Raw genomic sequence first — 26,778 nt, forward strand, 5'->3', positions numbered from 1 at the left:
TAGGCAAAACAATTTCAAACACAATGCAACATTGAGCTCAATGGGTATTTCTAGTTAAATGAAATTAGTTACTTTATGGATTACTTTTCTAACCACAGGACTGGATCCTAGATTCAGTCCTGTGACATCTCCTGTAAACCCTTGAGTAGGTTACAGTAGTGATTTTTTAGGAATATTATTCTATTTTAAAAGTTGACACTTAAAAACATTTTCACATAGAATCACCTATGTTATCCTATGGGAGGAAATTCACTTAGCAGGTAAGTAGTGCTATCATCACTTTTTCTTACTCAGCGGTGGATCCTGGATCCAGCACTGGTGCATCTCCTGTAAACAGTTGAAAGAATGCGTTTAAGTCATACAGGCAATTTGTTAGGAATATTTTTAGTTTGTGAAAATGGACACTTAGAAACTTTTCTGGTGAAAACCAGACAATGGATTCCTATGGAAGGAAATACAAGTTACTGGCAAGTATGTTTCGAATTACTTTTCAGGGTCAGTGCTGGGCTAAAAGAAATTCTTTGTTCGGATGATTTTAGGTTCTCTCCTGATAACAGGTGAGTAAATTGGAATTAGTTGTTCGGATGATTTTAGGTGAATATTTTAAAGTTCCAAAACTCCACACTTAGAAGAATTTCCAAGTGAAACCAGTCAATGTTAGGCTATGGAAGGAAATTCAAGTTACTGGTAAGTATGGTTATTAATAATTTTCATGATTAGTACTAGGCTCAAAGATGCAGTACTAGTATTATTTCATTTCATTTACTGGGCTCAAAGATACAGCACTGAGGTCTCTCCTGATAACACGTGAGCAAATCAGAATTCGTAGTTCTACTGATTTTATAGGAATATTTTAAAGTTCCAAAACTCCACACAGAAGAATTACCAAGTGAAACCAGCCAATGTTACCCTATGGAAGGAAATTCACTTAGCAGGTAAGTAGTGTTATCGTTACCTTTTCTTACTCGGTGGTGGATCTTGGATCCAGCACTGCTGCATCTCCTGTAAACAGTTGAAAGAATGTGTTTAGGTCACACAGGCGATTTTTAAAGAATATTTTTAGTTTGTGAAAATAGACACTTAGAAACTTCTCTGGTGAAAACCAGACAGTGGATTCCTATGGAAGAAAGTACAAGTTACTGGTAAGTATGGTTACAATTACTTTTCAGGGTCAATGCTGGGCTAAAAGATGCAGCACTGGGTTCTCTCCTGATAACAGGTGAGTAAATTGGAATTAGTTGTTCGGATGATTTTAGGTGAATATTTTAAAGTTCCAAAACTCCACACTTAGAAGAATTTCCAAGTGAAACCAGTCAATGTTAGGCTATGGAAGGAAATTCAAGTTACTGGTAAGTATGGTTATTAATAATTTTCATGATTAGTACTAGGCTCAAAGATGCAGCACTGAGGTCTCTCCTGATATCAGGTGAGTAAATTGAAATTCGTAGTTCTGCTGATTTTATACGAATATTTTAAAGTTCCAAAACTCCACACTTAAAAGAATTTCCAAGTGAAACCAGTCAATGTTAGCCTATGGAAGGAAATTCAAGTTACTGGTAAGTTTGGTTAGAATTACTTTTCATGATTAGTACTAGTATTATTTCATTTCATTTACTGGGCTCAAAGATGCAGCACTGAGGTCTCGCCTGATAACAGGTGAGTAAATCGGAATTTGTAGTTCTACTGATTTTATAGGAATATTTTAAAGTTCCAAAATTCCACACAGAAGAACTACCAAGTGAAATCAGTCAATGCTACCCTGTGGAAGGAAATTCACTTAGCAGGTAAGTAGTGTTATCGTTACCTTTTCTTACACGGTGGTGGATCTTGGATCCAGCACTGCTGCATCTCCTGTAAACAGTTGAAAGAATGTGTTTAAGTCATACAGGCGATTTCTAAAGAATATTTTTAGTTTGTGAAATAGACACTTAGAAACTTTTCTGGTGAAAACCAGACAATGGATTCCTATCGAAGAAAATACAAGTTACTGGTAAGTATGGTTACAATTACTTTTCAGGGTCAGTGCTGGGCTAAAAGATGCAGCACTGGGTTCTCTCCTGATAACAGGTGAGTAAATCGGAATTCGTTGTTCGGATGATTTTAGGTGAATATTTTAAAGTTCCAAAACTCCACACTTAGAAGAATGTCCAAGTGAAACCAGTCAATTTTAGGCTATGGAAGGAAATTCAAGTTACTGGTAAGTATGGTTATTATTAATTTTCATGATTAGTACTAGGCTCAAAGATGCAGCACTGAGGTCTCTCCTGATAACAGGTGAGTAAATTGGAATTCATAGTTCTGCTGATTTTATACCAATATTTTAAAGTTCCAAAACTCCACACTTTTGGTTAGAATTACTTTTCATGATTAGTACTAGTATTATTTCATCTCATTTACTGGGCTCAAAGATGCAGCACTGAGGTCTCTCCTGATAACAGGTGAGTAAATCGGAATTCGTAGTTCTACTGATTTTATAGGAATATTTTAAAGTTCCAAAACTCCACACAGAAGAATTTCCAAGTGAAACCTGTCAATGTTACCCTATGGGAGGAAATTCAATTTGCAGGTAAGTAGAGTTATCGTTACCTTTCCTTACTCAGTGGTAGATCCTGGAACCAGCACTGCTGCATCTCCTGTAAACAGCTGAAAGAATGCGTTTAAGTCATACAGGCGATTTTTTGGGAATATTTTGAGTTTGTGAAAATAGACACTTAGAAACTTTTCTGGTGAAAACCAGACAATGGATTCCTATGGAATGAAATACAAGTTACTGGTAAGTATGGTTAGAATTACTTTTTAGGTTCAGCGCTGGGCTAAAAGATGCAGCACTGGGTTCTCTCCTGATAACAGGTGAATAAATCGGAATTCGTTGTTCGGATGATTTTAGGTGAATATTTTAACGTTCCAAAACTCCACACTTAGAAGAATTTCCAAGTGAAACAGGTCAATGTTAACTTTGGAAGGAAATTCAAGTTACTGGTAAGTATGGTTAGGATTACTTTTCAGAATCAGTACTGGGCTCAAAGATGCAGCACTGAGGTCTGTCCTGATAACAGGTGAGTAAATCGGAATTCATAGTACATCCAGTAAGCGCCAAAGAGCTGCGTAGCAGAGAGATGTAAAAAGGGGCACGGCCTGCACCACCTCTCTGCAACACAGCGCAGTGGCGCTTCCTGGAAGCACATGGTTGGCTACTTGGCCCCCATGGTCCCTCGGGTTTGATGTAGAATTTTCTCCCCAACTTAAAACACGCCACAGGGCGTGTTTGCACACCTCGGGTCATGCCCCGTCCCCTCTCTTCACAACTGAGTAAACGTGCCCTGTCACCGTTCTAAGTTGAGAGATTAAGTCCCCTTCAATCCTAAGGGTCCCTAGGTCAAACTAGCCCACTAGGTACCTCCAGTAAGCGCCACAGAGCTGCGTTGCATAGCGGTGTAAAAAGGGGCGTGGCTTCAGAACACCTGTCTGCAACGCAGCTCACTGGCGCCTATTGGAGATACCTGTTGGGCTATTTGACCCTCAGGGACCCTCAGTACTGAAAGAGAATCAATTCCACAACTTAAAATGAGCCACTGAGCTCGTTTGCACAGTGGTAAAGGAAGGGGGCGTGGCCTGAGGTGATATGTCTGCAAACATGCCCTGTGGCACGTTTTAAGTTAGATCATTAATTCCACCTCATTCCTGTGGGTCCCTGGGGGCCAACTAGGCCACCAGGTACCTCCAGTATGCGCCAGGAGGCTGTGTAGCAGAGAGGTGTTCAGAGGCCACGCAGCTCCGTGACGCTTACTGGAGGTAACTGGTGGGCTAGTTTTCCCCCAGGGTCCCTCAGTATTCAAAGGGGGTTAATCCCCCAACATAAAACGTGCCACAGGGTGTGTCTGCACACATATCACTTCAGCCCCCGCCTCCTACCTTCACCACTGTGCAAACGCGCCCCATGGCTCGTTTTAAGTTGGGGGATTAAGTCCCTTTGAATCCTGAGGGTCCCTGGGGTCCAACTAGCCCACCAGGTACCTCCAGTAAGTGCCACAAGGCTGCGTTGCAGAGAGGTGTAAAAAGGGGCGTGGCCAGTAGCACCTCTCTGCAACGGGCCCGCGCGTAATTTTTTTTTTATCTGCAGAATGCGCGAATCCTGCGTGCATCCTTTTTTTTGGCCTTGGGGGTCCTTTTGGGACCCCCTGAGCAGGCCTAGGGGGTCAGGGTGTTTCTACACTGCCCCCTTTTCACGTCTTGCCAGGTTTTTGGGGGGGTTTCTTGTGCCTCAGTTCTACCGAGGCACAAGATGGCTGCCAACAGTTCCTGATTTGGAGTGTTGACAGTCAATAAGAATACAGATTGCGCACAGCAGGGTGCGCTTAGGGTACGCTGAGCGGACCCTCCAAGGCCATAGATATATATGTACTTTTAAATGTCATTTTCTCAGGAAATACTGAACGGATTTACACCATTTAAGCAATAGGTACGAGTCTGAACTAAGGACTAACGCTTTGCCAAATTTGGTGCAATTCCGTTCAGTAGTTCGGGTTGTAGCTGTGGCTAAAGGTCCTATGGGCAATTGCATGGGGAAAACGCGTTTTGGGACCCCCCTTTTTTCTCGGCCCCCCGTGAAACTTTCAGGATAGGAGCGGACCAGAGCTGGCCGTAAGTTGTTTAAATTTCGCAAAGATTCATCAACCTGCGCTAAAGTTATTCCAAATAGAATGTTGCGGATTTCCTATGGAAAATAGGTCCTAACTATAACTATCTACTGGCGACCGCCATTAGATAATATATATATATATATATATATATATATATGTATATATTTTCCACCAAAATAAGCGGCACTCAGAGAATCTGGTCACTGCTTATTTTATTTTAAATTCAGACACTGATCAGAGTGCTGAATTTAAAATAAAATAAGCAGTAACCAGATTCTCAAAGTGCCGGGTATTTTGGTGGAAAATTTAAGGAAAATTTTAATTGTAAAACACAGTTGAAACCTACTATGAAAAATACAAATTAGTAGAAAAATAAAAGCATGCAGTATTAAACACCAATTCCAAAAATAATTGCAATAAAAGCTGTGTAAAAAAAAGTTGCATAAAATGTATTACTTATAAAAGCCTAATTTACAAATCTCACTCCACCCTTATAAGCAGTAAAGTGTTGTAGTACTTATTAGAGTTACTATTCACACTCCAGTCTATGCAACAGTACGGAAACTATTACATTCTGGAGGGGTTACATTTACTGTTCGCACTCCACTTTAAATATCAGTTCAATAAATGTTAGACTCCAGAGAGGTTACATTTACTATTCACACTTAATTCAGTTCAAGCAACAGTAGGGAAGGTGTTGAGCTCCGGAGGGCTTAGATCCACTATTCTGACTCCATTTTAAGCAACAGTAGGGAAAGTGTTGAAATTCAGAGGGATTAGATTGACTATTCCCACTCCATTTGTAACACATTAGGAAAAGTGCTGTAGTTTGGAGAAAATACAAATAGCATTCCACCTCGAAATCAGTTAATACAAAACATATAAATACCTAATATCGTAAAAAAGGGAAATCATGCTATAAACAATTACATATGATATAATGTAGAAAAACTTAGAGCCTGATTTAGACCTTCATGGATGAAATACTCCCTCACAAACGTGACGAATATCATGTCCGCCGTATTACAAGTAAATTACATCCTATTGCACTTGTAATAAGGGGGTGTGAATGTCTGTCACATTTGTGATGGAGTATCCCATCCGCCAACATCATTAATAAATTTAAAATAAAAAATTACATTGGAATAGAATCTATGTCTCTATCTACCAAAACTAAACAGTAATCACCCCAAAAACTTAAATAATAATTCCCAAAATATTTTTTGCAACAAATTAAATAAATTGAAAAAATAACTTAAAATACAACTGATAACATGTTTGTTTACAAACATTTTTAAAACACTTAAATCCAATTAAAGAAATGCATATGTCCACCATTAAAAATACATAAATAATTACCAACTAAATATGATTCAATAATATTAATAGTAAGTTAAAAAGCTATCGCATCAGCAACAGAAAAAGATGAGTTCTCCGTTAGTTGATGCAACCTTCTCCAATGGGGTGATTTGTTACGACAAAACCTCATGACATGCAAATCAAAAAAGCCGGGGGTTTGAAATGGCGCTGACCATTCTGTGTGCGTTTCTTCAAAATTATTATTTTGTTAGCTTCTGGGTGTTTCGTTTTTTTGGTTTGTCTTGTTCTTCATCTCCTTTGTTTGTCGTTGTGCACCATCTGGAGAGATGGCCTCCCTTCTCCACAGAGCCAGTGCCATGTCAGCTTAGTCATGATATTACACACTTGCAGTTCAGACACCCTTGGCCGCTCTCATCTGGAGGATTCAACTTGAGAAGCTTGTGCCTACGGATCTCCCATACTAATGTATAAAAGGCATCTTCAACCCCCTGTCTTGTTTTTGCAGATGTCTCGATGTAAGGAATGCCATAACTCCTGGCCAGGTCATGTGCTTGTCGTGTCTCCACTGTCCTTGCCTGGAGGTCACATTTGTTTCCCACTAACACCTTTGGTACGTCATCAGAGTTCTTCACCCGTTTGATTTGTTCTCTGTGCTGGTGAATGTCTTCAAAGGACTTCGTGTTGTTAATGGCAAAGACGCACAGGAAGCCCTCGCCTGTCCTCATGTACTGGTCTCTCATCGCACTGTACTCCTCTTGACCCGCAGTGTCCAAGATGTCCAACAAACATGTTTCCCCATCTATCATCACCTGCTTTCGGTAGGAGTCCTCTATTGTGGGGTCATATTAATTTACAAAGTGGTTTAGAATGAGTTGAATTGTCGGAACGCTCTTCCCAACACCAACTGCTCCCACCACCACCAGCTTGTACTCGTCATCTTCAAAGGCTGCCTTTGGGATCACTCCCGTGCTCCTCTGCGCGTACCTCTCGCAGCCAGGTCCAGGGGCTCAGGCTCGCACGCCCTGCCGCAGCCCCTGAGCGGCCTCGGCCCACTAAGTCCGTGCCGCATTGGCACCAGCCCCGGCCACTGAACAATGTGCAGCGGCGGGCACTGCATACACCCAACCAGGGCCCACGCTAACCGCCATACTATCTACATCATGGCAAGTACAAAATTATAGAGAAAAAAATATTGATTTCAAAAATATAGTTGTAAAAAATATTGTTTTTTAATGTAAAAAAAATGAACATCGTTAAAAATATTAAAACATGTTTAAAAATAATATATATATACTTACTACAATAGGGAAAGTGTTGGATAGAGTAGGGGTAAAAATTACTATTCCCACTCCGGTGAGTGCAACAGTAGGGAAAGTGTTGGATAGCGTAGAGGTTAAAATTACTATTCCCACTCCAGAGAGTGCAACAGTAGGGAAAATGTTGGATAGCGTAGGGTTAAAAATTACTATTCCAACTCCAGTGAGTGCAACAGTAAGAGTAAGGAAAGTGTTGGATAGCATAGAGGTAAAAATTACTATTCCCACTCCAAAGAGTGCAACAGTAGGGGAAGTGTTGGATAGTGTAGGGGTAAAAATTACTATTCCCACTCTAAAGAGTTCAACAGTAGGGAAAGTGTTGGATAGCGTAGGGATAAAAATTACTATTCCCACTCCAGTGAGTGCAACAGTGGGGAAAGTGTGGGATAGCATAGGGGTAAAAATTACTATTCCCACTCCAGTGAGTACAACAGTAGGGAAAGTGTTGGATAGCGTAGAGGTAAAAAATACTTTTCCCACTCCAAAGAGTGCCACAGTAGGGAAAGCGTTGGCTAGCGTAGGTGGTAAAAATAACATACTTATAAATTAAATCATTTTTGTAATTAAATAATGATTTATGAATAAATTAACAATGCATCAATTAAAAATACCAATAAATAAAAATGTATGAAATTAATTACCAATTAACAATTAATTAACAATACATTAATTATCAATACCAATAAATAATAATTAATAATGACCAATTAATAAAAAAATAACAATACATTAATTATCAATACCCAAATATAAAAATGTATAATTACTTAATTACAATTAAATTACTTCCCACCCTATTCCCCTATAAACCCACAACCCACTACAGAACTAGAACGCAAAATGTATTTAAAAATAATTAACAATTCCTAAAAATGATTATTTAATTTACAATAATTAAATTACTTCCCACCCTATTCCCCTATAAACCCACAACCCAATACAGTACTAAAAGGCATAATTTACTTTAAAAAAAATGTACTAACTTCTAAAAATGTTACATACATATTTAAAAAACCAGTACTATACTTAACAAAAAATATAGAACACATACATATAAAATACATACTAAAATACATAACCCTAATATAAACATCAATATCAGTAACATCAAATGTTTGCTATTGATATTAACAAAATCGATATTTCTTACCTTCAGGTCGATATTCTGGTCATTGATATTCTTTCCCTGCAATATTTAAAACTCGATATTATTGTAGGTCAATATTAAAAACTCAATATTGTGTTTGTTCACCTCTTAGCCCATCAGGGCCTGGGGCTTTGCATTGAGCCATCGATCGCACAGCCTCAATATTGCATCTAACTGAATCGCAGCCTCCAAGGTCTGTGCCTGTCCTCTCGTAATGCGAGTGAGAGCTATGCTCCTAAGGAATTCGAGATTGGTGGGCTCTATAGGTGTTCATACATGTGACTATTAATTCCTGTATGTGTGTTTATAATGCTCCTGTCTGGGTACATTAACTTGAGGATTAGCAGGGGTGGGAATTCTCTCTTCAATAACCATGCTAGGAGTCTTCCCAATTTGTCCCCCTCTTTTTGCAAAATCTGGCAATATTCCTGCCTGGTGGGACTGTCAAGTCTCTCCCATATTTCACTCATGTGGAGGTGGGCCTGCAGCATGAAGGCATTGTATGATGCCGTTGGTTGCAATCCATGTTGCAACCGGGAAAGCTTGTCTTCCGCTTCTTTTAGTTCCCTTTCTAGCTTGCGTCATGTCCCAACAACTTTAGCAAGACACTCTCTATGGATTACCACCTTAAGTGTATCCCATTCTATTCCTGTTGAGCTAGCGATGGACCAATTTGAGGTAAAGAATCCAGCAATCGACTCCTTAAGTTACGTAAGGACCATAGGTCGCTAAGCTCATCGGGTCTTAGCCGCTGAATAGACTGCTTCGGTCTAGCATGGGACCCATTCGAGTAGGACCAGGGCGTGGTTTGAAAGGAATCGTGTAAGGATACAAGTCTGTACAGTAGCTGGTATGGCTTTACTGGAGAGGAGGAATCTATCCAGTCTACTGTGGACCTCTCGTGCCAGTGTATAGCACGGGTTTCCCTGCACCTCTGTGTCTATCTCTCACCAGATAGCCACACACAGCAGGCAACACATCACGTTCCGCATTGTAGCAGTCATGTAAGGCTTGATGTGCATTCTTTGGGGGGGGGCTATCCATTCTGCCATCCGTTATGAAGTTGAAGTCTCCGGCCCAGATAATGGGTTTTGCTGCGTATGTAATGAGTAGATTTTCTAGCGCCAGGTAAAAGCTGCCATCATCTATGTGGGGGCGTATAGATGCGGGGGCGTATATGTTGATGAGGCATACTTCCATTCCATCTAGCGTGCCATGTATTATTATGTATCTGCCCTCAATGTCTGCTGTGTAATTGTGCATCTCAAAGGGAACTTTAGGTGCGACCCACACTAATAACCGACTTGCATATTTGGAATATGTAGAAGCATATAATTGCCCCCTCCAGCTTAAAATGTCTCATGTAACTGGCTTTCTGTCCCTGCCCCCGGCATTACCCATCTTTGGTCCGCCACTGTCACTGCTGCTAAAAAGCTTAATATTGCCCCTCTGTAACATTTTAACTTTTCCCTCCCCCGGGTAGACATTGCCCCAACAATTCCCAATTGCTTTAACCCCCGAGATACCCACCCCTCTTTCGAGATACCAACCAACATACAATAGCATTAAATCCACAGCAACATCTGTAGCATGTATGCCAGAGCACATAACATCCAATTGCTTTTATGTTCTGATAATATGTTATTAGCAACTTCAGCGCTATTCAATTCTCCCAACTATTACACATAAACTTATACTTCCAGTCATCCAATATCGAAATTACAGCCTGAGTGGGTTTAAGTGCATCAGGCCACAGCTGTGGATCGCTCAGCATGTCACCTTATCTCTTGACCTCCAGGCATACCACCAGACTCTCATCACTCAACTACCAATCATGTCATCCACCCATTTATATCGCAACCACACCACACACCCGTTAGCATCAAGGAAAAAGATAGAAGTGAGACTAGGTGAGATATAACACTGTAGAGGAGATAGAAAATAGTGGGAACATGGTAGGTAAGGTGGAAGGTAGATAAAGGGCGCGTCCCCGCCCGTCGTGTATTAGCTGCCAGCACAACCGTTTCACTTATCAGTCCTCACAGAAGCTTTGCGAGTTTACACAGTCATCTCCTTAGTCTCAGTCACGTGACACTCATTCTGACAATCATTACATTCAAAGTTCCCATTCTGGATTATACCTATATTGTACGGATTGTGGGCAGTTCAATGTTTATTGGGTTGTGGTGTGTTTCCACCATTTTGCCTGTGCTGGCATCGTATCTGGATGCCCTGACCACCTCCACCAGGGCCCTCGCCGCCTCTCGGTCTGCCTCCTGCTCGAGCAAAGCCACACGGGGTGGCCTCTAGCCACAGCCTCCGGCGTCTGCAGACTCCAGGTCCAGGGATCACTCTTGGTGGACCATTTTCTGAGATGACCTTGACGATTTTATGGATCTTCCCCCGCCAACAGTTCTTTTTGTTGATCCAGAACCTTGTATGTTCGATCTTTCTGTCACTTTGTAGATCACCCTGGCCTCTCCTCGCACTTCTAGCCAGTCCCAAGTTCCATCAGGCTTGGTAAAGAAATAAGCTGAATCATTTTGTATCACCTTCAGTTTGACTGGATAGAGTAGCGCATATTGCTGGCCCATCTCCCTGAGTTTCTGCTTTACACCACTGAAGGATGCACTTTGTTGTTGTGTTGATTTCGTATAATCCGGGAAGATACGGATGGCATGGTTCTCATATTTGGGGTTACCTCCTTGACATGCTGCTCTTAGTATGCAGTCCCTTTCCCTATAGTTAAGCACTATGGCGATGAGTGCCCTGGGAGGCGCACCTGCAGAAGGCTTTGGCATGAGGGCCCGGTGGGCCTGCTCGACTACAAAGAAGGCCTACTCTCAGCACCCTCCAGGACCCCACAAATCTGAGGTTGCCTCGTCTCGATCTCCCTTTCGCGTCTTAATCTCTGCGTTCCAGCGTGGCAGTTTTTTCATCTAACTCTGCAAGGGTTGATTTCAGTGTGGAGACTTCTTTTTCTAGCTCAGAAACATTCTGTTCTGGGGCCAGAGATCTCCCTGCCACTCTGCGGAGGTTGACTTTCAGTAACCCGATGTCTAGTGACATCACGGAAACTTTGGCCTGGACAACTGTGCATGGGGCCTCTATGGCTGCAAGGATTTGAGCCCCTGAGGGTCCCGACTGCAATGTTTCAGTGTTTGATGCGGGGGCTCACGCTGGTGGACCAGTTTTGCTGCCCTCCCTATGCAGTCTATTGGTTGAATTTTGTCTGGTGCACCCCTCTTTGTGGCCTGTCCTTGCCAATAGTGTGGTGTTGCATGGTACTTCAATTGGGGGGTATGGGAGGCACCAGGTGATGTCAAGTTAGGCCTCTCCCTCTAGTGGGCCAGAGTACTCAATCCGGGTTCGCGAGCGAATAGTAGATTGGTGGCCCCCAGTCCCCACGTGCAGGAAACAGTCAAGCTGGGTATTTTCCGTTCTTAATAAAGATTGAACAGTTTAAAGGCGATGTGTCACTCGCTGCTTTCACTGCCTCCTAATGGCGACAATAATCCCAGTGTCCTCAGATTATTAATATTTGGGCAATGGGGGCCTAATCAGGCAATCCTGCCAGCCTCAAGTTGGGCCTAAAAAATTGGTCGGCGTCTTGTGGTCCAGTACCTGTGGGTACTAATCACCCCTGCGATCTCTCTGGTTTTTCTCAGAAACTCCCTCAGGGGGTTCCAGCTGGACCTTTCCGTGGTGTGGGACTCGCTCTCTCACTTATGGTGTACCAGCTCCTATGCCGCTGAAGGCGCACAACCCTCCCTCTGCATTGCTTTACTTATGATTTGTCCTTGTGGGCCACAATAACCACAGCAGCATTGTCTCTGTGCTTTGTTTGCTGTAACAGGTATCGCCCTAAGTGGGATGGGTATGCCCAGACGTATGTCATTTGCTCACTGTGCCACTGGATTCAAGCTAGCCTGGCTGAAGAAAGGTGACAATACCCTGAAACTAGTCCCAGGATTCTTGTTGGAATGTATGACATTGTTCTGCATTCTGTCCATCAATTGTTGTTTTTGCATTTGTCACCCCGAGTGGGATGGGTATGCTCAGACGTGAGTCCCATGCTCTCCACACCACTGGAGTCAAGCTATCCTGGCTGAAGACAGCTGATAGCCAGAAACCGGTCCTAGGATGCTTGATTCCGGTCCAGGAAAGACATGGCTTGGCAGTTCGGGCTGGACTGTTCCCATGAGGCACAGGGTAAAGGCTGATTTGCATAAGGCCATGTCTGAACTGGAGTGTTGTGGAGTGCAAAAAAACGATGGATTTAGGCCCAGATCTCTGTACTGGGGGGAATGTATGACATTGTTCTACATTCTATCCATCAATTGTTGTTTTTGCATTTGTCACCCCGAGTGGGATGGGTATGCTCAGATGTGAGTCCCTTGCTCTCCACACCACTGGAGTCAAGCTATCCTGGCTGAAGACGGCTGATAGCCAGAAACCGGTCCTAGGATGCTTGATTCCGGTCCAGGAAAGACATGGCTTGGCAGTTCAGGCTGGACTGTTCCCATGAGGCACAGGGTCAAGGCTGATTTGCATATGGCCATGTCTGAACTGGGGTGGTGTGGAGTGCAAAAAAATGATGGATTTAGGCCCAGATCTCTGTACTGGGGGCAATGTATGACATTGTTCTGCATTCTGTCCATCAATTGTTGTTTTTGCACTGGATTCAAGCTAGCCTGGCTGAAGAAGGGTGACATACCGTGAAACCGGTCCCAGGATGCTTGTTTCCAGTCCAGGGAGGACCTGGCCTGGCAGTTCGGTCTGGACTGTTCCCATGAGGCACAGGGTCAAGACTGATTTGCATATGGCTGGGTCCAAACTGGGAGGGCGGAGTGGGCAAAAGAACAAAGGATTTAACCCAGATCTGTTGACTGGGGGAGAATGTTTGCATTGTCAGCATTCTGTCCATCATTTGTTTGCTATAACACTTTTGGCACTAAGTGCGATGGGTATGGCCAGATGTGGGTCCCTTGCTCACTGTGCCACTGGATTCAAGCTAGCCTGGCTGAAGAAGGGTGACATACCCTGAAACCGGTCCCATGATGCTTGTTTCCAATCAAGGGAGGACCTGGCCTGGTAGTTCGGTCCGGACTGTTCCCATGGAGCACAGGGTCAAGACTGATTTGCATATGGCTGGGTCCAAACTGGGGTGGCGTAGTGGGCAAAAGATCAATGGATTTAACCCAGATCTTTTGACTGGGGAGAAGGTTTGCATCGTCAGCATTCCGTCCATCATTTGTTTGCTGTTACAGTTTTCACGCTAAGTGGGATGGCTATGCCCTGACGAGGGTCACTTTCTCACTGTGCCACTGGATTTAAGCTAGTATGGCAGAAGAAGGGTGACAGACCCTGAAACCGGTCCCAGGATGCGTGTTTTCGGTCCAGGGAGGACCTGGCCTGGCATTTCGTTCTGGACTGTTCCCGTGAGGCACAGGGTCAAGACTGATTTGCATATGGCTGGGTCCAAACTGGGGTGGTGCAGTGGGCAAAAGAACAATGGATTTAACCCAGATCTTTTGACTGGGGGAGAATGTTTGCATTGTCAGCATTCCGTCCATCATTTGTTTCCTGTAACACATTTCGCCCAAAGTGGGATGGGTATGCCTAGATGTGGGTCCCTTACTCACTGTGCCACTGGATTCAAGCTAGCCTGGCTGAAGAAGGGTGACATACCCTGAAACCGGTCCCAAGATACTTGTTTCCAGTCCAGGGAGGACCTGGCCTGGCAGTTCGGTCTGGACTGTTCCCATGGGACACAGGGTCAAGACTGATCTGCATATGGCTTGGTCCAAACTGGGGTGGCGTAGTGGGCAAAAGAACAATGGATTTAACCCAGATCTTTTGACTGGGGAGAATGTTTGCATCATCAGCATTCCGTCCAACATTTGTTTGCTGTAACAGTTTTCACGCTAAGTGGGATGGCTATGCCCTGACGTGGGTCACTTTCTCACTGTGCCACTGGATTTAAGCTAGTACGGCTGAAGAAGGGTGACAAACCCTGAAACCGGTCCCAGGATGCGTGTTTCCGGTCCAGGGAGGACCTGGCCTGGCAGTTCGTTCTGGACTGTTCCCATGAGGCACAGGGTCAAGACTGATTTGCATATGGCTGGGTCCAAACTGGGGTGGCAGTGGGCAAAAGAAAGATAGATTTAACCACAAATCTTTCGACTGGGGGAGAATGTTTGCATTGTCAGCATGCCGTCAATCATTTGTTTGCTGTAACACTTTTCACCCGAAATGGGATGTGTATGCCCAGACGTGGGTCCCTTGCTCACTGTGCCACTGGATTCAAGCTAGCCTGGCTGAAGAAGGGAGACATACCCTGAAACCAGCCCCAGGATGCTTGTTTCTGGTCCAGAGAGGACCTGGCCTGGCAGTTCGGTCTGGAGTGTTCCAATAGGGCACAGGGTGAAGACTGATTTGCATATGGCTAGGTCCAAACTGGGGTGGCCTAGTGGGCAAAAGAACAATGGATTTAACCCAGATCTTTTGGCTGGGGGGGAATGTTTGCATTGCAGGATTATGTCCATCATTTGATTTCTGTGACACTGTTCGCCCTAAGTGGGATGGTTATGCCCAGACATGGGTCCTTTGCTCACTGTGCAACTGTATTCAAGCTAGCCTGGCTGAAGAAGGGTGACATACCCTGAAACCAGTCCCAGAATGCGTGTTTCCGGTCAAGGGAGTACCTGCCCTAGCAGTACGGTCTAGACTGTTCCCATGGGGCACAGGGTCATGACTGAATTACATATGGCTGGATCCAAACTGGGATGGCGTAGTGGGCAAAAGAATGATGGATTTAACCCAGATCTTTGACTGGGGGAGAATGTTTGCATTGTCAGCATTCCGTCCATCATTTGTTTGCTGTAACACTTTTCGCCCTAAGTGGGATGGGTATGCCCAGACGTGGGTCCCTTGCTCACTGTCCCATTGGATTCAGGCTAGCCTGGGTGAAGAAGGGTAACATACCCTGAAACCAGTCCCAGGATGCTTTTTTCCGGTCCAGGGAGGACCTGGGCTGGCAGTTTGGTCTGGAATGTTCCCATGGGGCACAGGGTCAAGACTGATTTGCATATGGCTGGGTCCAAACTGGGGTGGTGCAGTGGGGAAAAGAACAATGGATTTAACCCAGATCTTTTGACTGGGGGAGAATGTTTGCATTGTCATCATTCCGTCCATCATTTGTTTGCTGTAACACTTTTCACCCTAAATGGGATGAGTATTCCTAGACGTGGGTCCCTTGCTCACTGTGCCACAGGATTCAAGCTAGCCTGGCTGAAGAAGGTTGACATACCCTGAACCCGGTCCCAGGATGCTTGTTTCCGGTCCAGGAATGACCTGGCCCGGCAGTTCGGTCTGGACTGTTCCCATGGGGCACATGGTCAAGACTGATTTGCATATGGCTGGGTCCAAAGTGGGGTGGCGTAGTGGGCAAAAGAACAATGGATTTAACCCAGATCTTTTGACTGGGGGAGAATGTTTGCATTGTCAGCATTCTGTCCATCATTTGTTTGTGTTTGCTGTAACACTTTTCGCCCTAAGTGGTATGGGTATGCTCAGACGTGGGTTCCTTGCTCACTGTGGCACTGGATTCATGCTAGCCTGGCTGAAGAAGGGTGACATACCCTGAAACCGGTACCAGGATGCGTGTTTCCGGTCCAGGGAGGACCTGGCCTGGCAGTTTGGTCTGGACTGTTCCCATGGGGCACAGGGTCAAGACTGATTTGCATATGGCTGGGTCCAAACTGGGATGGCGTACTGGGCAAAAGAACAAAGGATTTAACCCAGATCTTTTGACTGGGGGAGAATGTTTGCATTGTCAGCATTCCGTCCATCATTTGTTTGCTGTAACACTGCAGGGCTGTGGGTGGCAGCAATGATTCAAGCGGGCCTCCAGCAGCCGCGGAGGCAATTCTCCCTCCAGGCCACGTCGTGGGCCTTGAGTCAGACACAGGTCCTCCTGTACGAGTAGGCCGTCTCCAGGGGCCAGGCACACAGCCGTCTGCGGTACTCTCCTGCTCGATCCCTCAGACCACCTTCAGTCTTTGAAAGAGGGGGGTATGAGAGCTGCACCGATTGTTTGCCTATGTACAGTTTGGGTTCTGGGTGGCCCCTGTGTCCACTATCAGCCCCCCTCACCACAGGACGATTCCACCAACCTCCAGAAGAGTCTCCACATAAGGCTCAGTTCCGGCGTTCCAGGCATGTCTGCAGGCAAAGCTACACGGTATTCACTAGCGACCTATTCTAGAGCGTCCTTACAGGCCTCGTTTTCCAGCCCTGCCTACAGCCTCCATGTCACTCTTGAGCAGCTGAAGTAGGCATCTGCAGGATGAACGCCCACCTCTTGCGGCTCCTGCAGGTGACACCCCTGATACTTTTGGGCAGTCAGCGACCGCTTCATCAACTGATCCCCCACATGAACAGGGGGACCAGGCTGCATGCAGTGACAGGCCCAAACTCCACGTCAATCATCAAGGCCAGCCTGCTCATCTACCCCGCACATCTCCCGAGCCTTCCCTTTCAGGGAGAGGTCAGAGTCACCACGGATAACAGGGATGCCACATCTGCAGTCACAACCATCCCCAACTTTGGCCAGCGGTCCAGATGAATCGGAGAACACCCTCCGGATCTTCGCTCAGGGCCCCAGTGCAGATCGCTGCTCCAACAGTAGGCCGTACCCAGAGGTGCAGTCAATCCGGTCTCACAGGGTCCGCTGGCTGTTCCTCAGTGTCACTGCTACTCCTTCCGTTTACCCACATTAGTGGAGTCAGGGTAGCAACTCTGGGATGTGTCGGCTGGGCTGGTAGTTCATTATGAAAGGATTAAGTGACGGGCGGGATATGGAGCTCCTTCTGTTGTGCCTGCTCCGCTCACCATCTTGGCCATGCCCAACAATAAAACAACAATTAAAAATCAATTTATATTGTTAAAAATAAATTACATCATTAATAGTTAAAATGTTATTATCACTAATATTATTTAATTCAATTCCCACCCCATTCACCTACAAATTCAATAACAGGCTTTTAAAAACAACATCATTAAAAAAAAGAAGTTTAAATTACATTAAAAATAACAAATGAAACTTTAATATATAAAAATACCTATTATTTTATGTACAACAATTTACATAATTATTAATCAATTAAATATTTATTTTACAATACAAAATTAATTACCAATATCATTAGAATATTTATAATTTTATTTACTTCCCAACATGTTCCTTTAAAAACCCAACCAACCACTACTTTATAAATTACTCATTTATCGTCAGAAAAATGTTAACATTTAAATTGTAAAATACACTTCACAAAATGAATAACAATTATACTTATAATACTAAAACCTAAAATCAATATTTAAAATATTTAATAAAGTAGTGCAAAAACAAGACTTTTTACTATATTAAAGTAAACAATATTAAATATCATTATATTATTTTAAATTATATTACTTACATAAAAAAGGTTATTTTTAAAGTGATATTCCTAGGTACAATTGTTTGTACTAATGATACTCTTGACATTAAATTTAGGTATCACAATATTAGAAACATGTTTTTTGTCTAAACACCGTGCAAAGGTAACTTTCCAACCAGGAAAAACCTAGTCCCTGTATCCTACCAATGTTTCATCAGGGTTGGGCTAAACATTTAATTTTGCTCCTGTCATGTGTTGTAGTGTAGTTCCTATATTCCCAATAGGCTCTGCGCATTGAAATAATATACACTGTAGATTTGACATAGGACTGAGGTCAGTATGTCTCTTTCGAGTATACTAAACTTAATTGTGTGTGCCAGCTAGCTCAGAGGTCACTGGAAACTTTCTCGAATAAACAAGAAGGGATACGTTTCTGACAACCGCATAAACATGACAACTTTGTTCCCCCAAGAATCGAAAAGTATCTTCAGAGTCGTGGAAACAATAGATAACTATTTCACTCAGTCAATCGTGCATGCTTTGTTTCTACAGAGTTTGCACAGAAATAGAGAGACGGGTGTTTCAATTAAAGGGGTTTATTGAACAGTCTTCTTTCTCATGCAAGAGAGGGGAAATGCTACATTCTTTAGACAGAATGCAAAGTTTAACGCGTACAGCGTAAACAGTAATATAAAATAATACTGTAATAGCATTGTCTGTTGCTATGGCATATAAAAATACATACATAAATAACACAGGCTAAAATACTCAACTGGTGCTTCTAAAATACGCCTACCCCAGTGTACCTAACCTAGGTCTAGTATGAGGTAAGAAGTAAGTGTTGTCTTTAGCATAGGTTTAGTTTTGCCAAGAATTGCCAAAGGTTTCTCTAGGTTCTAATCAGCTCCATACCTTAGAATGAGAGAGGTTGGTACCTCTGTCTCGGGACTCGATTTTCGAAAACCTCGCAAGGGGAGTCAGAAACACTGGAGCTGGATTTCTCGGCAGGAGGATGACAGCTTCTGATCAGTGCGTCAGCAGGAGACTTGGCTTCCTTCGGCACTTGCTGTAGCGAGCTGCGTCGTGCAAGTAGGTAGTTGAACTGCACCGAACCACACCGTGCTTTGCTATAGCAAGTAAAGATATATTTATACCTTGAATGTGTTTAGGAATGCCAGTATTGACGTAAAGTCGGGCATGTGAACATCATGAATGAACCCCTAAGGAATAGATGTTCATGCATAATAAATGTGTTCTTGGAAAAATCAATATTCAAGCAAGGGGAAGTCCCTAACGGCTTAAGAGTCTGGTTTTCCAAGAAATCGTTGTGACATAGATGAATGGATGGAAGTGGCCATGCCTGTATTTGGGTATTATGGGCTATGCCTAAATAAGGGCTGGTTTTCTATGCCTATATAAGGGCAACGAAAATTGTGCCTATATAAGGGCATGAATTGGGAATCTCATACGGAATCTAAAATCAATCAATCAATCAATCAGAGTACTTGTAGAGCGCACTACTTACCCGTGAGGCTCTCAAGGCGCTGGGGGGGTAATGCTACTGCTCGAAGAGCCAGGTCTTGAGGAGTCTTCTGAAGGCGATTAGGTCTTGGGTCTGCCGTATGTGGGCGGGGAGGGTGTTCCAGGTCTTGGCGGCGAGGTAGGAGAAGGATCTGCCACAGGAGGTTGTTTGTTGGAGGCGGGGGACAGCCGCGAGGGCGAGGCCGGCGGAGCAGAGCTGGTGGGGGTGTAGAAGCTGAGTCTGCTGTTCAGGTAGGCTGGTCGGGCGTTGTGGAGTGCTTTGTGTGCATGGGTGAGGAACTTGAAGGTGATCCTCTTGTCGACGGGGAGCCAGTGTAGGTATCTCAGGTGGGGGGTGATGTGGCTGTGGCGGGGGACGTTGACGATCAGTCGGGCAGAGGCGTTGTAGTCATCGTAGGTGTTTAGCTGGGATTCCTGCGTAGAGTGCGTTGCCATAGTTCAGCCTGCTGCTGACGAGGGCCTGTGTCACCGTTTTTCTTGTTTCGGCCGGGATCGACTTGTAGATCCTGCGGAGCATGCGGCGGGTGTTGTAGCAGGAGGAGGAGACGGCGTTGACCTGTTTAGACATGGAGAGGGAGGAGTCGAGGATGAATCATAGGTTGAGTGCGTTGCCGGTGGGTGTTGGTGCTGTTCCCAGTGTGGTCGGCCACCAGGAGTCGTCCCAGGCTGAGGGGGTCTACACAACACCCACTCCACTTTCTTATGTACGACGTTTACTAAATTCAAAGTTCTAAAAATGTTTAAACATATCTAAAAGCTATCTACACATGAAGTGTGAAAAGCCCACACGAAATACATAAAAATGCATTGGTAATGGTTGTACACATAAAAGAAGCATTGGTGCTGTACGCATTAAAAGCAATGTTTCATTCGAAGCATATTTCTTGACATTCAAATGCTAACTGAATGAATCATGAAAACATACAGTTATGAAATGGCTAGTAAATACAGAAGAAAAGGTGCCGAAACCAATTCATGTCAGATTACATAAAACTGTTTGTATGTGGACAAGGTCAAATATTGTCTCTGGAAGTGTTCAAAGAATTCTTGTTCTCTATGAATAGTTCTACTTTAAGCAGATTACTTGTGGCAAAAATGGAAAAATACAAAATTGGAGAAAAAAAATTACTCATAGGAAAAAGAGTTCCAAAGTTAGAACTTTGTTTTTGAAAAATTAAGGTCAAATTCAAAGTCTCTCAGAACACTGTGTGCCAAATCAAAAGTCAGTGTTGGGGCTTGGAGAAAACATGAAATCTTCTATGTCTGTTGACAAAAAGTCATCTACATTGTAGGCGAAAGTTGAGAAGATTAACCACATAGAGATGTGAAGCATCGCCGTCATCATTGGTCGCATTAGCAACGTTCGTACTGGATGGTGTCTGTTTCCTCTCGTACCTCAGCAGTTGCAATTTGCATCTGTGAGATCTCAATGAATGCCGTCATCAGAATTGGTAGCCGCTGGGGATAACACAGAGCATGGGACGTTACCGGTTCAGGCAAAGTATCAACATCCATTGGCATGACTGATGGGAGTGTGAGACGTGTTTCTAACACGCATTCTTCTCCGCATAGCAGGCAGCGTAGAACAGGTAAGATGCAATCTTGCCAAATTGGTCTGAATGACAGAAACCATGTGGTATTTAATTCTCGTAGATGAGGTAGTCCCAAAATGTGGACGATGCGCTCATGACACTTCATCGCCAGTAGAGTTGTCTCCATGGAGAACTGGGTCTCGCTGGTGAATTGGCTTGCAATATCGCAGCAGTAGGAGCAAAAATAGTATCCCTTCAAGGAGTCCCAAAAGGAGGGGCAGTCCGCCAAACACAGAGTGCACGAAGTTTGGAAATATTCCTAGGACTGCTTCAAAGTGTGCTAACAGTCCAGAAAATACGGTCTTAAATACATGTACAATACCACTCGTATCAGACATGTTTAACCCCTTCTGTGCTGATGACGAGCTCAGCTCGTCATGCAGCACAGTGCTCGTGTGCTGATGACGAGCTGAGCTCGTCATGACCACACCCATTTCTATTGTGGTCCAGCACAGGAGAGGAATATCGATAGCAGCCAAGGTGTTAAGATACGACTTAACATTTCTGAGAAATGTATAGGGCAGTTTGTAGTTAAGAGGGCATGTATTTCGGCAGAAGTCCTTGCGACTTGCAGATCATAAGCTTCTTTGGGCGAGGTCAGTGGCACAGTTTTTTGCAAAAGAATGGCATTCATTCTGCTTAGAGTATCAATTCGTATAGAAGAGATGTTCAGTGAAGGCCATAAAGGCGACGCCCTGTCTGTCTTGGTTTTAGGAAACAATACCTGCATACAGCAAGTGACCTTGGCTGACACAGTTACTAGATATGGGATACCTGGCAACATCCTTATCTTAAGTGTGTATAGCACTTAACCTTAGCGCACTGTTGCTATTTGCGGAAAACCGCTGAAAAAATGTAAATACTTAAACAATTCTGAGCTTTTCAAAAAGAATTTTTGTATTGACACATGTTATCACAGCACATGAATCAAATCATTTTACACTCATGTACAATCGCTATTTGTAAACTATAACTATTTACACAGTTCCATACAAATATATACACCATCAACACAAGTAGATGTAAAATCTTTGAATTTTGGCGACTTTCTCTGTGTTATGCCCAATGCATTTCGAGCTCAATAGGAGCCCTTTGTCGGGGGCCTGTAAAACGGAATTTAACATTCAATGAATAACTTGAAAATCTTCGTAACATTGCATACATGACAATAAAGCAACTTATTAGTTCTATAAAAAGGATGGTAACATTCCTATAGAGAAACCTCTCACCAACACCTCAGTGTATCAAAATTTATAACCCAAAATCAAACTTACGGAAATCGCACTGAACCAAGACTTTGTATTCTGTGAAGAAATAAAGGCACCATAATCTATCTAGTCCGTCAATATAGGGTCAAAGTCCTATCACAACTTCACGTTCAACCCGGAGTATCTCTTACCTTAATCACAGTGATCTCGGTGCTCAAACACAACTGTACTCGCATCCACTCGTCACTCTTCTCCTATAAATGCAAAGATGCCGTCAGCTCTCCACCAGGGTTGATACCCTTGAAACAAATTTAACCCAAACTGCCAAGTATTTGACGCTCACCTCACTTATCAATCCAATATTAGAATAACCGCCGTCTCTCTCTCCCTTTCACAAACGCTTTCGCTCTGGAAACAGCTCATTGAGTGAAACAAACTCTCCCGAGTATAAACGAGGTGCCGGTGACCAACACTAAAAACGGACTATACAAAACAAGCCACTACAAACCTAACTATGAGCGCCATGATGGAAAGGTGAATGCTACAACCCGGCGCATCTAGTGCATAAAGAAATACTAAACCCAAACGTGACAAATAGCAATGTAGAGATGTGAAGAAATACGAAGAAAATTAATAATGTGTGTTACCCATCCTTCTCATCTTATAACAAATAAACAGTGAAATACATATTAATACAGACATCAATCTGGCACAGTGTCCCGGTGAAGGGAAGTCATAGGAAACATGATAAATCAATGTTTTCGTTTAACCCCTTTGGTTCTTGTGTGGAAAGATATTTTATCCAATGAATTTCTCTCTGGAGGAGGGATCTGGTTAGATCAACCCCCTCGTATGTTTTAACTACCTCCAGAATGGAAAACCTGATTTGGGCTATGCTATGGTTATTCTCATTCCAATGTTTAGCTAGATTACTCTTTGTGTTCTTGTTTCTAATGGTGCTTTTGTGTTCAGATATCCTTGTATTTGAGTTTCCTCTCCGTTTTGCCTGTGTAGTTTTCCACAAGGACACTTTATGTAATAAATCAAATTTTTGGAGTTGCAATCCCCATTGTAATGTAAAGTCATTTCTTTTCCTGTTTGTGGATGGTTCAACATCTTTCCTTCTATCACATTAGAACAGTGAACACAATTCTGGTATTTTTTTATTCCTCTCTGGATTGTCTCTATATTTCTTGTCGGTGTCATCATTAACTCTTTTAGGTTTTTTGATCTTTTATAAGCGCAGATGGGCTTGCTATCGAATATCCCATTGAAGTCAGCTTCGTTCTTTAAAAGATCCCAATGTTTGTATATGATGGTTTTGAGCTTCTTTGATGAAGTAGAAAATTTTGATACAAACACTTGTCTATCATGAGATTTTTTTGGTTTCTGAATCAAGAGGTTATCCCTACTGTATGCTTCTATCCTGTCTCTTGCTTTCTTTAAAACCTCATCAGGGTATCCTCTGTCTTTGTATCGTTGTTGTTGCAAATTTAAATTCTCTTTGTACTCATCCTCATGTGAACAAATTCTTTTGATACGCATGTATTGGGATACAGGTAGATTGTTTTTAAGGTTCTGTGGGTGAAAACTTTGATAGATTAGCGAATTATTCACATCAGTCTCTTTTCTGTACACTGTCGTTTTGATTTGCAGCTCTTGAATGTTAACTAAAACATCCAAGAATGGTAGTTCCTTTTCACTGATTTCATAGGTAAATTCAATGTGCTCAGAACATTGGTTTAATCTTTCGATTTCTGATTCAAGACTTTGCTTAGTTCCAGACCACAGCAAGAAAATGTCATCTATGAACCTCCTGTATAGGGTAGCGTGATCATTCCAAGATTTGTTTTTGTAAATATGATCAGCCTCAAATTTAGCCATAAAGGTATTGGCATATGCCGGGGCCCCAGCAAATCCCATGGATGTTCCATGTTGTTGTAGAAAAAACTTTGATGACCATTGAAAGTAACTGTGATACAAACAGAAATGTAAGAGTTCTAAAATAAATACTTTCTCTGCTCTGACTGATGTTTGTTGTAACAGAGCCCACTCCACGGCTTCCAGTCCAGCTTGGTGAGAAATAGAAGTGTACAATGACTTCACGTCAATAGTACACAATAGTATGGGACTAGTGATGTTCACATTTTTTAGTGTCTGAAGAAAATCATTGGTATCCTTCGTGTACGATGGCCATTGTTGAACAAATGCTTGCAAAAATTTATCAATGTACTGACCGAGTGGTTAAAAAATGGTACCACATCCGGTCACGATAGGGCACATAGGTGGATCTAGAAGATTCTTGTGCACCTTCGGGAGCATATAGAGGGACGGCCTTCTCGGATTTTGTACTGTGAGGAATTGTTTGGTCGTGGCTGATATGTGACCTAGTTCAAGGGCTTTGGTTAAAATTTCATTAAGAGCAGATTGTAATTCAACTGTAGGGTCTCTCTCTAGTTCCAAATACGTCATGGTGTCTTCTACGTGTTCATTCACTTTAGTGTGATACATTGATCTGTCCATTACTATAATGGCACCTCCTTTATTTGCTTTTTGTATATGAATGTTCTGATTTTCTTGAAGACCCTTTATGATGGACCTGTCATAGATGGATACATTTTTCCTTTTCGATTTTCTCAAATTTAAACTCTCAAAATCATTGATGACAGAGTTTTCAAACGCATCCAAGATTTTATGGGATACTGGCGCTTGGAAATTGGATTTGGGTTTGAATTCTAAAAATTCCGGTTCTTCTTTGTCCGTTTGTGCTGGTACCACATTCGTGAAAAAATGTCTAAGTTTCAAAACACGCATGACCTTGTAAAATGCGACCTCGCTCTCAAGTTTGTTGGTATCGTACGTGGGGACAAATCCCAGGCCTTTGTTCAATACTCTCATTTCGTCGTTGGTTAAATGGGTTTTGGATATGTTGAGAACCAGATTTATTTTGTGCTTCTTGTTCGAACCCCTTCTACCTCCTCTCCTGGTTTTGATGGTTTTTTTTGTTGTTTCCCTGGAGGTTGACTCGCATCCCCTCCCTGGGCTAAAAAAGACTGACTAGTACCGGGTGTTTTTGATGAATCAGTTGAAGGTAGGCTTGGAATCGTTTCTGCCATTTGAGTCTGAGCTGCGGGTCTGTTGGTGTTCAGTTCACTGTCAGACACTAAACTTTCTTCAGATGTAACAACTATTTAAAATTGGAATAAATTGAACTCAAAACAGAAGAGTTTCAAGGTTAAACATAGAGTGCTCCTCTCATCCATTAATCATACCTGGCAACATGCCACAGCAGCTGTGATCGTTCAACGTGAGGTAACTTCCATTTGAAAGTTGTCCAAAAATTGGATCAATCACTGCAGCTGGTGAACCTTGCAGGTGGCAGGATAAGTTGTTAGAGGAACCATTGCAGGCCCTGTGTAGGTTTATGCCCTGACAAAGGAGAGAACCGCTTAGTGCGTTTTCACAGTTTTTCCCGCTAAGAAACACTTCATGTCTCCCACTCCAACATCTGTGTGTGTATGGAAATTCCCAGGATGTCTTGATGTATTCTTTAACCAACCTTTCATATGTGCCTGCTGGTATGTGTTTTAGGCAATATTGAAAACGGAAAATTGCAACAGGCATAGTGATTGTTCCATGTATTATCCATTCAATAGCTGTTTTTTCTGCTACCGTAAATGGCAATCTTTACAGTTTTTCAATGCGCAGCACCGTAGTCTTCTCCCCGTTGTGCCAATTTGATTGGTTTATCAGTTACATTGAATTCTGAAGACAGTGACATAGTATTGACTAAACGCCAAGACACATAGCCTGAACAAAGGTTTTGCAACGTCCAGCCTAATAGCATGATTGAACGTAGTTGCGACTGACCATGTTGAAACATGACCAAGTCCTGTTCCATGATGTCTATGGCAGAAGACACTATGCTGTCCAATGAATATTTCATGGATGACAGAGTCGATAACCCATTGCCAACCACAGAGAGAGTTTTCTCTAAATTAATACGATCAATTTCTAATATTCTTTCTGCAGTCTCTGCTTGCGTAATCTTCCATGCTTCATTATAAGCAGCATAGATACCAGCAAATACAAAACGTTTATGACGCGGTGTTCTGGGTCCTAGCAAGAATTACCTAAGATCAGCGCCATCTTTAAGTACAGATAAGTGTTGTTTTACATCCTTAAGTGTATATCTTTGTAGCCAATCAAGGCAGAGTTTCCCTACACTGTATGTTGTTACTATTCCAGTATGCTGTCTTTGAACATATCTTGAATCTGGCCTATTGAATGTGAAACCCTGTGTTTTGTTCAGGAATCTATCTTGACAGTTGTTTGTGTCTGTGGGCCAGATTAACCATTTATTCCAATCTGGATCTGTTCTGTTGTGAAACTAAATAGTATGTACATCGACCTCCCCCTCTGAAGTGTTATCATCCTCAGGTATAGGTGTAGGTATGGACGGATTGTTCATGTCTTTGATCTTGGCTAACCCAAGGCAAGACATCTGTTGAACATTGTCATTCAAAAACATAATATGCTCAGGGATTATACAGGCTCTAAACATAGCTTC

At 43.0% G+C, this 26,778-nt stretch overlaps 1 protein-coding gene and 1 pseudogene across 1 annotated transcript in view; one reads left to right on the forward strand and one right to left on the reverse strand.

Moving 5' to 3' along the window:
* The window catches only part of LOC147703420 (interferon-induced very large GTPase 1-like), a 341,875-nt gene that overhangs the window by 217,246 nt on the left and 97,851 nt on the right, over window positions 1–26,778 (forward strand). The gene's annotated exons all lie outside the window — the stretch shown is intronic.
* On the reverse strand, window positions 6,329–25,106 carry LOC147703422 (GTPase HRas pseudogene; annotated as a pseudogene).

Source organism: Lissotriton vulgaris, chromosome 7 (genome assembly GCF_964263255.1).
Source record: "Lissotriton vulgaris chromosome 7, aLisVul1.2, whole genome shotgun sequence".
NCBI classification, from domain to species: Eukaryota; Metazoa; Chordata; class Amphibia; order Caudata; family Salamandridae; genus Lissotriton; species Lissotriton vulgaris.